The sequence below is a fragment of the Callospermophilus lateralis genome, chromosome 1, assembly GCF_048772815.1.
Source record: "Callospermophilus lateralis isolate mCalLat2 chromosome 1, mCalLat2.hap1, whole genome shotgun sequence".
NCBI lineage: Eukaryota > Metazoa > Chordata > Mammalia > Rodentia > Sciuridae > Callospermophilus > Callospermophilus lateralis.
Window position 1 is genome coordinate 177396805 of NC_135305.1, and position 13972 is coordinate 177410776.

The following is a 13972-nucleotide window of genomic DNA, read 5'->3' on the forward strand; positions in this document are numbered from 1 at the left end:
TTCTACCTGTTCTACCTCACAGTCCAGGAGAGAAGACTTTCATGCCACATAGCCCACCTCCTGGAGCACAGGGCAGCCCCCCAAGCTCTACCACCCATCTGGCAGGCCAGCCTGTTTGGGAAGTCAGACTTTTTAAGTTCAGACTGCCAGCCCAAGGCCAGTGATGGATATGGTATGGGTCAAGTACAGAGAAGAAACAATGAGAAGTAACAAATACAGGCTTCCCACCCTGCTCTTTTTACTGTTAACTTTCATCAAAATAGTCCTTTGTAGTTTCAACTAAGAATTCTCATTTCCAGTTCTCAAATCAATAGATAAAAACAGGTTTGAAAAATCTGCCCAATGTTGTGGTCAGAACACTGATTATCTTATATGACAAGACATTTCCTGCAATTCTGAACATGTGACTAGTTGCATAAGTTTTTATAATTTTGATGGAGTTAAGATGCAAAAGAACCACAATCAGAATAAAATGCTTGCCCACTGTTTCAGGAGCTCCATACTCAGAGCACAATCTGTCTGCAGAATTGTGCAGCTTCAGTGCTGATGGAACTTTCTGAAAGAACATTCTGAACAGGGCTCCTAACAGCACTTCCTTCCCACCCATTTCTTGGGTGCACACATGAGCATGTTTCCTTCCTAGCTTCTGCCTTAGTGCAGTGTACTATGTGAGGGTCACATCTTTTGGGTCACTAAAGTCCTGCCTTGCTTTGGGCAGTCACCTAAGAAGAGACAATGAACTCAGATGGGCTGTGCAGTTCCAGCCAGGGTTTGCATGCCCAATGATGCCTGAATCTATTTTGGCCTTTGAGATGCTCAGGCTGAATGATAAATAATGATCCTGCTTTGGACACAACTGGGGAGCATGTAAACCTTTCCAGAAGGTAATGAACGTGTTGGATTTTTAAAGATGCACCCCTTTGTCTCAACACTCCCACTTTCAGGAGTTTAACCAGAAAAGAGCACTGCAAAACTGAAAAACAAGCACAAGGGGTCCATCCAGCATAGTCTATACCACAAAAAATTATACATAACCTAACTGTTCACCACTAGGTACCAAGAGACGGCGGATGAGGTTCCCACACTAGGCTGGGCCTCATTCAGGTAAGTGAACCTATCTGATCATGGAGTGCCACTGCACCAAGCAAACCATGGTGTAGACTCAGAATCAAACCAGACTAACTCAGAACAGTTGGAGCAACTGTCCTGCTGAGTGTGTCAGGTGGCTTATCCCATTCGAACCTCCAAAGACACAGGTGTTGGCTGGGGTCTCCATCCCATGCCATCACTATCAGCCCATGACTGATAGGAAATAAGCCCCAAAGGTCAAATCCCCATCTACACCCCCTGTCAAGTCACAGTGGAGCCACCCCACCACAGGCCTGACCAATGAAGCCACATTAGGGAAGCCAAAAAGCTGTGGTCAGCATGTGAAAAGGGTTCAAACCACCAAGTGTCCACACCAGAGCTATGGGCACTGAGGAGGTGGCAGAGGGTTGGCTGCTTTCCTGCAGCCTCAGAGGGCCTGCCCAAGGACACCACCATCTTACTGCCCAGCCCTGTGGTAGGATGGTGGCCCAGGGTGGGAAGGATTATTGAGATCAATCCTGAGCTGAGAGCTAGGGACAGTCCAGTAAACGACACTGGGCATTGCTCCTTCTCCCATAGAAACCTCATTGCCACCCCCAACCAAGGCCACCCAACACCCCCACCAAGATGCCAGAATGAGCTTCCTCATGACCCCAGGTCCTTATGGTTCTGAGACCCCACCTGGCCTGGTTCCTGCTCAGCCTGCCACCTCTCACGTCACTCACTGGCAGCTTGCTCTCTGAGCTCAGGTGCTCAGACCCCTTTCCCCACTGGGGCATTGGCACATGCTGCTCCCTCCTCCAGGCAATGTCTGGACTGGTGCTCACCTGACTCACCCCTTCCCTCTAAGGCCTCTATTCCTGGGCAGCTGTCCTCCTTCCTGGAGCTGCTTTGTACTTACTGGAACCTCAATTAATTAGCAGTGAGGTGACCTGTGGGAGTTTCATCTCTCTGACAGGGTACTGCGGCCTGGCCTCAGGCTGTATTCTAATGCTGTCTGAAGGGACACAGGTGGGGGGCAGGCCTGCCTAAGGCCTGTGAACAAATGTCCTGGGGAGTCCAAGATGGGATGCTGAGCCCATAGGTGTGTGCCAAGATGGACAGGAGCACCAGGGAGGGGGGCACAGGGAATGTTCTGGATGCTGACATGATGGCAGCTATCTGGACACATACACAGATGAAAACTGCCATAACACACACTTTACTGTACGACTACTGTACCTCAATTTAAAATATTTTCTTTTTTTTAGTAGAGTCATCTCTTCTTCAAAAAGCAGGCTTTTTTTTCCTAGGGATTTCATCTCCTACATATTGATATATAAAAACAACCCCATTGGAAATTCTCTTCTCCCGAAAGAGCTAATTGCTTGCTCTTCAGAGAAGACTCCTGAGCCGTGAAGACCAGGCCACCCTGCTCTTCCCCAGTACCCCGCTTCTCATCCCTGCTAATTGCACAGAGGGCATTTGGTGAAGCTGAGGTGGGACAGGGCAGGACACAGGCTGCTGAGGAGACCCCTCACCACTGCAAGCCCTCTAGTCTGATGCCACATGGAAGGCCAGGCTGTCCTCCCAGCTCTGTGGGGCCTCGTGGTGTGACCAGAGCAGGATTTCCCATTGGTAACACGTGGCCGACAGCCTTGCAGGGCAATGCCAATGCCTGTGACTCCTGAGACTTGAGGCAGCCCTCCCCCCACCCACCTCTGCTGCCCCTCAGTGCCTCCCTGGGCCATGGGTCCTTGTATTCTGCATTCCAGAAAGTGTCCTCTGTAACACCCCTATTCTCCAGCTGGTCTCACCCCTTTCTCAAACCTCTGTAGTGGGCTCTATCGAAAGCAGAGAGCAAGGTGAGAAAACCTAAAGTCCTAACACCAGAGTGGAGCCTGGGCTGCCCTACCACAGGGACAGTTTCTTGGGTCACCTGTAGTTTTTCCCCTCATGGACACCTCTGTAGCTTCAAAATGAGTGTCCCAGGTGTGTTAGGAGGCAGGGTACAGCTGAGGTTGCTGTTAGGGTGACTCAATTTCCTCAGGTCCCCTCAAAGAGTCATGATTCTGACAGATGAAGTAGGAGACTCAGGCTGGCCCCCAAGGATAGGGTCCTTCAGATGTGCCCTTGCTCTGGGCTGCCTGGATACGTGGGCCACACAGCAGAGGGCCTTGGAGGAAAGTGGGGACACAGAGCTTTCACTAGAGCCAGCTGAGGGAAAGTCAGTTGAATACAGTGTCCTGGCTGGTATGCAGTAACACAGGAGTAAGGTGAAGATGAGAGGAAAACCAACCTCTTTTCCTCCGTCAAGGGTGCTGAACACCCTCCCTACACCAGGTTCAGCACAGGAGCCAGAGGTCACCACAAGATTGTGTAATGGCTTCGATATGAGGTATCCCCCAAAAGATCTTGTGTGACTGGGTTATGAGAGCTGTAACTTAACCAGTGCTTTAATACCAATAAAGATTAACTGGGTGGTAACTGTAGGCAGGTAGGATGTGGCTGGAAGAGGTAGGTCACTGGGGCTGTGCCGTGGGGGCATATATTCTGTCTTGGTGAGTGGAGCTCTCTATCTGTTTCCTTGTTGCCAAGTCCTGAGCTGCTTTCCTCCACCACACCCTTCCACCATGATGTCAGGACTCACTCGAGACCAGAGCAATGATGTTGGCCATCTACGGACTGAGATCTCTGAGATCATGAACCCTAAATAAACTTTTCTTCCTCTAAAATTGTTCTTGTCAGGTCTTTTGGTCACAGCAACACACACACAAAAAGCTGACTAAAATAGGCATCCTGGTGGCCATAAGTCACCAAATTCCTGCTCAGCAGGGTCCATCCAGAGTTGCCCTTCCAGCCAGGTTCCTTTCCTTACATACAGTATTTGGGGTACAGTGCTCCCAGAGCGAGGCACACAGCACTCAATAAACACATGCCACATGAGTGGTGCATAAAAATGCACTGCCCGTTCCCAGACAGGAGAGAGAGACTTGGAATGTGAGGCAGAGAGGCACAGTGACTTCTCTTACAAGGTCACAAAAGCGCTACCGAATTCTCCCATTTCTGTCTACCCCATGGACACCAGCTGGACTGGACTCCATCATCTGTCTCCCCAGGACCCTCTCCAGGGTCCCTGATGCTGCTATGCCACCCCACAACCAATTCTCCATAGCAACCATGGTGATCTCAAGACAAGGTGTGCCAGGAACCAGCAGGAAAAGATATGGGTGAGTGTCTGCTTGGACTGCACCAAAGTGATTTCAGGAGAAGTGACACATAGGGGACAACTAAGACCAAAGGCCTGCTCCTTACATCGCAGCAGGAGTATGAACAAGGGAAGGCACGTCACATATAAAATACCCTTGCCACGAAGTCTGTGTCTGAATCTGACCATGTTTCTAGATCCATCCACCAACTCACAGGAAATGCAGAGCAACATGTGAAAGGGACACTGGGGACACTGTCTCATAAGACAGTTTGCTTTCATTTTGTATAGCTTTGTTATTATGATAGCAATGAATAGAGACATTTAAGATTCAATAATCTCTTCGGGCTAATTTTGTGCATGTTTCAAATTTTCCATAATAAAGAGGGTTTTTTTTGGGGGGGGTAGGTACTGGGGATTGAACTCAGGGGCACTCGACCACTGAGTCACATCCCCAGCCCTATTTTGTATTTTACTTAGAGACAGGGTCTCACTGAGTTGCTTAGAACTTCACCGTTGCTAAGGCTTTGAAGACCAACCAAATTAGAAAAAGCAAATTTTTGCTACAGCAAGGAGTCAGTCACCTTAACTTGTACTTTATCAGGGAGCTCAAAGATGAGCAAGGAAGTGGAAAAACTACTGCAAAAAAGAGGAGGCTTCTGGGGTGTCCTGATTGGAGGCCACAAGCAGGCTAAGTCCAAGCAGGCATCTGATGTGATTGGATAAATGTTTTAGTAAGCTTTTTCACTGCTGTGACTAAAAGACCTGACAAGAACAATTGTAGATTAAGAAAAATTTATTTTGGGGCTCGTGGTTTTAGAGGTCTCAGTCCATAGACAGCAGGCTCCATTCCTTGGGGATCAAGGTGAGGCTGAACATTATGGCGGAAGAGTGTGGCAGAGGGAAGCAGCTCACATGATGATCAGGAAGGAGAGAGAAAGAGGGGTCAGGGGAGAGATATCTCCACTTGCCAAATATCAATATATACCCCAAAGGCATGTCCCCAGTGATCCACCTCCTCCAGCTACACCCTACCCGCCTTCAGTTACCACTCTGGTAATTTCATCAGGTGATTAATTCACTGCTTAGGTTAAGGCTCTCTTAACCCAATTATTTCTCCTCTAAACCTTCTTGCACTGTCTCACACGTGAGATTTTAGGGGACACCTCACATTAAACCATAACAATAGGGGAGCATATTCAGCTCTTTCTGATTAGTCCCAAGTTGGAAGAATAGACAAAAGTTGGGAAAACTGAGTTGTTCATCAGTTCTGGACATATTGGGTCAATGATTATGGGAAATATCATTTGGCTTTTTGGATCATTACTGCACTGGAGACAGATTCTCCTCCTAGAAATCTGATTGGAAACAGGCTGAACCAGGCTAGCTTCCTGGGCTGATTATTGCAGATGAAATGTTGATAACCTGGACAGGTTACTGCTGATGTGGGTCAGAGTTCTGTTTTTCCATGTGATCTGGCCAATGCCTATTTGTATATTCAGTTTCTCATTATCATCAACTATATACAGTGGAGGTATTTAGAGTTGCAAATAAAAGTAAACATTTTCATTAATGTATATTAAATTCCCCTAAAAATTATCCTTAATTATACAATTAACTAATTAAATTGCTTTGAACACCTTATACTACATTCATAAAGACTTTTTTCAAGTACTCCAAATGCCTAATTGGGAAGATTTTCAACATTAACAGACAACAGCTTCCTAAGCATTGAAGTATTTCTTGTAAATACAAAAACCAAAATGTCATGTCACAAAACATATTCTTTCAAACATTCTCAATCCTTTACCAACTTGGCCAAGTTTCAGTATGAAACTTTAAAACTTAAAAAAAAAAATCACAACTCTGAAATAAATCACATAGATGCACCCGTATGTTAACTGCTGCATTTTTTAAATTTAAATTTATGTATATTTTAAAATTTATTTTAACTGTTTCGTCAAAACACAAAGGTGTGCATATTAATGAGGTTTCATATAATGTTGTGACACAGGTATATCCTGTGTCATGCTTAAATCAGGTTAAACATGTTTATCTCCTCATATATTGTTTCTTTATGGTGAAAACTTTCCGAATCCTTTCTTCTATCTTTTTGGAAACGAACAGTATATTATTGTTATCTATAGTCACCCCACTGTGCATAGCACACCAGTTCCTATATAACTGGAACTTAGTACCCATTGATCAACCTTTCCCTACCCCTTCTCCCTCCCCTAACCACCATTCGGCCCTCAACTTCTATGAGATCAACTGTTTTAGACTCCACATAGGAGTGAGGTCAGGTGGTACTTGTCTTCCTATGTCTGGTTCCCACAAGCCTCTGCCTACATCATACCTTGTCTATTACTGGCCTGTGGTCAGACCCAGCTCCTGGTAGAGTCACCATGGATGGACCAGTCCCAGGCTCCTGTGTCCCACCACTGGCAACCTGTGCTACCAAGCTGTGTCACACCCTGAGCTCACAGCCCTTCAAGACCAGCACAAACTAAGTGGAACCAAGGCCCACACTTCTGTGGGCTGTCTCTTGTTGAGCTGGACTCATGGCCCAAGGCCACTACAACCAGACACAGGTGATGCTACCTGCAACTGAAATTCAACAGTCTGGGGTTGTGTTTTGTCACCTGGCTTTGGAGCTGTTCAAGAGCTTCTGATCACAGGCAGGTCTGGGTATGGGGACCACGAGAATCTTCCCAGTATTAGGTTTCACCAGCCCAGCACCAAGTTTTAGGGCAAAGTCTTGCACTTACTGCTCTGTGCTACCCCCAGTGAATGGGGTCTTGCACCACAATATACTGCCAAAAGGTTGGTGAAGGCAGTCCCTTGGCGACCTGGGCTGATGCCAGGCTGGGTTTCCCTGGAGTCTCACATCCACCCTGTACAGTCTCAGGGTGCACAAAAGCCATGCCATAGCCTGCTATGATACAGGCTGAAACATGAACTGCTCTGGTATTGGGCCGCTTCTACAGACCCATCTGTGAACACCGGCCTGGTGATAGCTCTGCTGTCTAAGATTTGGGGACAGGTGGTGGAAACAGTCCCTTGACCCCCAAGGCTGACACTGAGCTGGGTTGCACCTGAGTCTCATAGTTGCACAGTCTCTGGTGGAAGGCAGGCATGTTCAAGCCCATGCCAAGGCTAGAAATGATGCAGGCCAAGACTCTAGTTTGTCCCATTGGTGCATAGATCTCTTCTGGATGCCATGGCCATTCTTAAAGGCTCATTTTGTGAGCTCTGGCCTGCATCCTGGGTTTTCAGTGTCTACCAGGTCTGGATCTCACTGTGGCAGGCCTGGTACTGTGAAGGCCCTCTGCCCTGCCTTTGGTGCCCTCCTCAGCAGATGGAGTTCTGCTTCCTGCTCTGTCACCAGAGGTTCAAGGAGGGGTGATGGAGACCCTCAGCTGTGTGGACTAACTCAGTTCTAATGGTTCAGTCTGCAGATATTGTCCTTGCTGCAGGGGTCATAGGATTTTGCCCAGGACTGGGTTCCACCATGGTGGGCCCAGTTCTGGGTTTCAAGTTTAAGGCCTAGACTTAACCCCCCATACCCCATCTCCAAGCAGGACTGTTTGGAGTTTCAGGAGTGGCAAAAGGGCAATTTTTTCTTCCTGCCTTCTTCATTAGTCTTTGCCTTTTGTTATTCTAAAAGCAGGTGCTATGATCTTTCTTTATTTCTTGTGGAGATAGTTTGGTGCAGAAATCACTGCTCACCTTGTGTGTCTTGGGGAGAGATTGCTGGAGAAACTTACTCAGCTGGCATTCCGTTGACCAATAAAGGTGTTTTATTGTTATTTTTAGTACTGGGGATAGAACTCAGCGGTGTTTTTTGTTTGTTTGATTTTTTGTTTTTTTTTAAACCACTGAGCCACATCCCCAGTCCTTTTTATTTTTTTATGTTGAGACAGAGTCTCACTAAGTTGCTTAGGGTCTTGCTAAGTTGCTGAGACTAGTCTTGAATTCACGGTCATCCTGCCTCAGCTTCCGGAGCCACTGTGATTATAGGCATGGACCAGTTTGTCCCACTGGTGCATAGATCTCTTCCTGATGCCAGGGCCATTTTAGAGGCTCATTCTGTGAGCTCTGGCCTGCATCCTGGGTAAATTTTTCTTTCTTTCTTTCTGTTTTTTTTTTTTTTTTTTTGTACCAGGGATTGAACCCTGGGATGCTTAACCACTGAGCCGCATTGCAGCTCTTTTTATATTTTAATTTGAGACAGGATCTGGCTCAGTTGCTTAGCACCTCACTGAGTTGCTGAGGCTGGCTTTGAACTTGTGATCCTCCTGCCTCAGGCTCCTGAGCCAGTGGGCGTGTACTACCACACACCGGACTAGAATTTTTTCTGTTGTTTTTTTTTTGTTTGTTTGGAATTGCAAATATCCCTATTAAAAGAGGAAGGGAAAGAACCAGATGGAGGCAGAGGGCCTGGTCCAGGGTGAGGGAGTCTAGCTTTTCCACAGGAGCTTGGGGCCATCTGCAAACACTCTGTCACAAGTTTTTGTTTCAAATGCACTTTTAACTGGTTTTCTAAATCTCAGTGAAAACATACTTACCTTATGCCCAGAAGTGACAGGATACAGTGCAGTCTGCAACCCGAGCCAGCCAGCCCCACACTATCTGTGATTGTCTGTAAAAGATAAGTACAGAATGCAAGTCAGAGTTTAGAAACTTTTCAAGGCACCTGGATCAGTGACCAGTGTCTGAGGAGCCTAACAAGAGTATGGGCTTTCATTTTCCATATTTTCATTTTTATTATCATTATTTTTTAGTGAATTTCAGCCTATGTGAGATTAAAATTTTTAAAACAAACATCTAGCCTCTCACCATAAAGAGTCTAAGAATATTGCAGCCAAGACATTAATCTCCAGGAGACCCCAAACCTGTCAGCTTCAGTGGCTTGCCAGAAAGTTTAGGACAAAGCTTCCCTGTCACTACTTGTAGGGTGAGTTACTTCCTGCAGACATATGCAGGTAAGAGGGGAGGAGCTCTGCAAAGCTCAGCTGATTTGAAAATCCACATTCACTTGCTAGCCACCTCCAAGAACACCAGCAAGGCCCAGGAAGTGGGCCAAGTGCCCACTCTGGTGAAGGGTCTTTGCATCCATGGCCAACCAGCCAGCCAGCCTGCCAACTTTCACACGCATGCTCACTGCCATTTCCCTTTCAAACTTCTGGATCAGTTTAACCACAGAGAGTCCTAAGACCACAAGGTGGGCTGCTTACAAAACTCTTACTGCTTCCCTGTATCAACTAGAAATTACTCCAGCATTAAAGGGCAGAAATAAATCAGGAGCTGGGGATCATGCACGACATCAACAAGTTATGTTCCACTGCTTAGAAGAGAAGTGAAAGTTGCTAATGGTCAAGATCTCTGGATTGCAGAAAAGTCAGGGTAGAGAAGTTGCAACCAGGCCTACTTCCTCATTTCATAAAATGGGAACACAAGAACCCATTTCAGTTTTTTGTTGTTGTTTTTTTGTTTTGTTTTTAAATGAGGGCAATAGGAAATAAGAGCTAATAGCATACTTTGAAAAATTAAAATAACTGGTGATTTTATCAAGTTCATAGCATGGCCTGAGTTCCATCCTTCTTCTCTTCATTGCTCAGCCTTACTTCTCCATTTCCTCCTCCATAAAGTGCACAATGTTTTTTTCCCCCACATATTTGTTGGTGTATTACAGTTGTACATACTGAGGGATTTATTGTTACATATTCAAACATGCAAGCAATACACGAAATAACAATATAATTTGGCCAAAAATCATTCCCCAGAATGTGATGCTGCAGTTACAAATAAGAACAATCAGAGCAACAAAAACAGATTCATTCAAGAATCACTGATCAAAAACACCACTGACCTAATACAGAGCTCCCTGAAACCTTAGGTGATTCCCCAACAGCCCGAAGCTGACCTGTCACCAGTTTATTGGTGGGGTTTTGACAGAACAACAATGGTACCTGCCTCCCTGTGTTTCTGTATATTCTTTGAAGCCCCAATGTGAGAACAGTGAAGGTGAAGATCCATGCAAATACCCAGGGAACAAGACACACAGGTTGTGACCTCACAGGGCTTGGTCCTAGAAACTGGCAGAATTGGCATTAATACTTGGTTACCACCGTGACCACAGTCTGTGTGCTTTCCTGGGCTGGCCCCTCCTCCTGGAGCAGACAGAATGTTTGCAGTTTGTGACCCTGCTAGAAACAGTGGGTTCCAGACCTGGGTGTGGCTTCAGGGTCCGTGGCTCAAAGCAGGCATTAAAGTTGACTCTGCCAAGTTCAAGTAGCTGGAGCAGAACCGGGAGCAAGGGGACACCAAGGGCCAGAGTGCTCTAAGGGCTCCTTTCCCAGCTTCAGCCAGTTCCAGGGGCCCCAGGGAGACAACTAGCATTTGCCTGTAAAGGCTCCCTCTTCAGGAGACAAAGAATCCACTGTTGACTGCCCAGGGCCTTAATATTTGCAAAAGAATGAAGTGGAAAATTCCACCTGTGTGGGTGGAGACTGGACCCAGGACATGTCAACAGCCCACATGGCCTTGTCCTCTCAGGGATGGATCCAGCCCAGCAACAAAGGTCTGAGTAGCAGTGATAGAATCTGGGGATTGTTGTTCCTCTAGAGTCCAAGGGAATTTCCCTATTTGAGTCATAGAGATATTAGAAACTTTTAAAAATTGTCCCACACATCTGCCTGAAAAGCTACAAAATAATTTTAACCCCTCTGACTTGCTTTCCTGTCTCTTATTTCTTCAGAGTCTCCTAAAGTCCTCCTAGTAGGCAGGCAAAGCTGGTATCAGCCCCATGTTATGGATGGATCGGGAAACTGAGGCTTTAAGAGTCTAAAAAGCCTCAGTCAAGGCAACAGTTGGTGAGCGAGTAGAGTTAGGCAGTGTGTAGGCCAGGATTCCCGACTCCAGTGGGAACATGGCACCTCCTGGGGTCTGGGTAGGTAGGGCACAGGCACACAGCATCCTCCAGGCTGGGCTGAGGCCCTGACCTTTGCTTGCCTGGAGGAACAGGAGAAAGTTCAAACCAGCTCTCCTAGGCAGCACGCTTAGGCACAGCCTTGGAGGGAGACAAGTGTTCATTCATTCATTCATTCATTCGGACATTTTAATGAGTGCCTACTAAGCCCAGGACATGAAGGCATGCTGTGCTAGGTGGCTCTTTCAGAAACCCAAACCTAGAAGAACATGATGGTAGGGGCAAGGCAGAGATCAGTCTTTACAGATTGCTTCTTTCAGATTTGAATCACCTCACTGACATTATTCTGTCTTACCCACCACACTTTACAAAAGGGAAACTGAGGCTCTTGGAAGAGCAATGGCTTGTCAGAGGTGGGGAGAAAGAAGCTGAGCCCCAGCCCTGACCTGGATGGCCCGCCTCCAAATTATCAACCCATACAGTTGAGACTTAGGCATCCAAGCAAGCTTTGTCCCTTCCAGCAGGACACCTCGGAAGCTATGTGTTTAATCAGCAAGGTCCTCTCACAGAGGGACACTTGTGGCAAAGCCAGTGTGAACATGTCTGAGGAGGCAGGCAGGCACATCCTGTTGGAGGACCCTCTTCATTTCTCCTTCCACTCTCCACTCCACAGCCCTGCCCAGAGAGCTGTAGGCACCACCCCATCCCAGAAGCCCAGGGCCATGCTTACCATCATGGGCCTGGGATGGGAGGGAACCCAGCACCCTGCCTGGAACTCCTTCCCACCCTACCCACATCCTACTCTTCTCCTTTCCCCTCTAGTTTCTTCCCTGGAGAAGGAACCTCTCCCACCCCTTTCTCAAAACAAAACCATCCTACTTCCTCCTGTGCCGGACCCACTGGTTCTTGCCAAGGTCAGGCCAGGTGACCCTGAACTCTGTGCCCATGTGACCCCAAGAGCTCTGGCCTCAAGTGGGGTTTTCTTAGGACAGCGCTTCCTAGTCCTCACTTCCTACTTCAGTGGGGGAGGGGCTGTCCTCCTCACGGCCCCTGGAAATGGCTGATTTGAGACCAACTTCCAGGCCTGGCCTTGGTATCCCCAAACTCACCACAGCAGGGCCTGCTCTGATACAGGCTATAAGGACAGTACCTCTCAGAACCTGGCCAGGGGCTCAGGGGCTGGGCTATTCACAGAGTGAGCACCTTGAACGGCTGCCGCCTCCCTGGTCTCAGAGGGGCTAGTTTCTGCCTGCTCTGCACAGACACCCAGGTGGCTTCTCACAAACTGAAGACTGACCACCATATAAAAGCCTGCTGTGGTTCCCTGGCACCATGGGACGAAGTCCACTGGCTTCTGCAGCTGCCCTTGAACATAGCTCTCCCTGTACTCATCCTCAGTCTGAGAGCACTCATGCATTGTTCACCTTTGCACCCTGGTACCTGGCAGGTGTTTGCTAAACAGAAAGACTGTTAGAGAAACAATCTCAGAGACGACAGGGCTCAAAGTTACTCAGAAAGGTTCAATGAGTGGCTGAGGGTGGTTCAGCCCCAGGCATGAATGAGGCCACAATTGATTAGGAATCAGAACAATCCTCTGGAAACATTTCTTGCAATCCTGTGTACACACATGCCAGAGCCCCCAGCTGATCTTCAGGCTGGAGACTGGGCTCTATTCTGTGCAAGCAGAAATAGGAATCTTCAACTGAGCCTGGCAGGTCAGGACTAGCTCAAAGTAGGGCCTCAGTAAATACAGGTTGATTCAATATAACCTCTCACCAGCTGACAACTCTTCCACAAGTCTTGGCTTCTCACATGCAAAATGGAGCAAATTCAGCCCATGAGCCTGAGACCCTGAGTTAAACCCAATCTTTTTACAAATGAGGGGGCTGTAGCATGAGAGTTCCAGGCTCTGTACTGTTGTTAGCCCAACTGTTTTTCAACCGTCCCCCAAATCACTATATCTCAAAGAACGGTAGTCCCTGGACCACCCACCCTAGAATTAGGGGAGTAAGGCTGCTGCTAAATCTAGACCTTGGGCTAGCTGGGCCCGGCAGTCCCAGTCTCATTTAGGCAGCACTGGGAGATCCTGAGCACAAATTGGGGGACCACATCTCTAAACCCACAAAGCTGAGGCTTCACTTCAGCTTCTGGAGCCTCAAGTGTTACAGTCAGACCTCATTTTATGGAGTTACACAGTTACCAGGAAACCGGAGGGGCTGGAGTAGAGATTCCTATCACTTTTATCGCTAAGTTCCTGCTGAGCACTAGCTCTTTAATGGGGCTTCGGGGACCGTGTCCCACTACTTTTCCTTCTGGGGCTTTGCCGCTGGGTAAAGGGAGCCCGAGTCTCCGCGTCCATCAGGGTCCTCCTGATCCACCACGCCTCCTCCGGAAGACTCCGTGGGGACCCGCGCCACCGTGGGTTGGGTAGGCAGAGGGCCAGAGCGAGTTGCCCACTACTTACCCTGGGAAGGTGGGTCCCGGTGCCCGGACAGTCGGCGGCAGCCGAGCAGGAGCGAGCAGCTACCTCCAGACCACTGCTCAGCTACGCTTTAACTGGCGGCACCGGCCCAGCTCGCGCTCTCGGCTTCTGTAAGGGTCCCGTGGGCCGCTCAGGACTGGAACTCGCGGACGCGTGGAGCGCACAAGCTGCAGACGTGTCGGGTCGCAGCATCGGCTCAGTGCGCACACTGAGGTGGTGTAGCCTCCACTGCTCGGCTCTGCCCTTGAAGGGGCCCGAGCGGCTCGGACCCCGCCCATCCGCA

General features: G+C 48.1%; 1 protein-coding gene across 1 annotated transcript in view; it reads right to left on the bottom strand.

Moving 5' to 3' along the window:
* The window catches only part of Chdh (choline dehydrogenase), a 32880-nt gene extending 18913 nt beyond the window's left edge, over window positions 1-13967 (bottom strand). Inside the window, exons 1-2 of the mRNA XM_076868224.1 lie at window positions 13672-13967; window positions 8845-8918 (exon numbers count right to left, since the gene is read on the bottom strand). The gene's annotated coding sequence lies outside the window, so the exon portion shown is untranslated. The remainder of the gene's footprint in view (window positions 1-8844; window positions 8919-13671) is intronic.
* Between the last annotated feature and the right edge of the window lie 5 nt (window positions 13968-13972).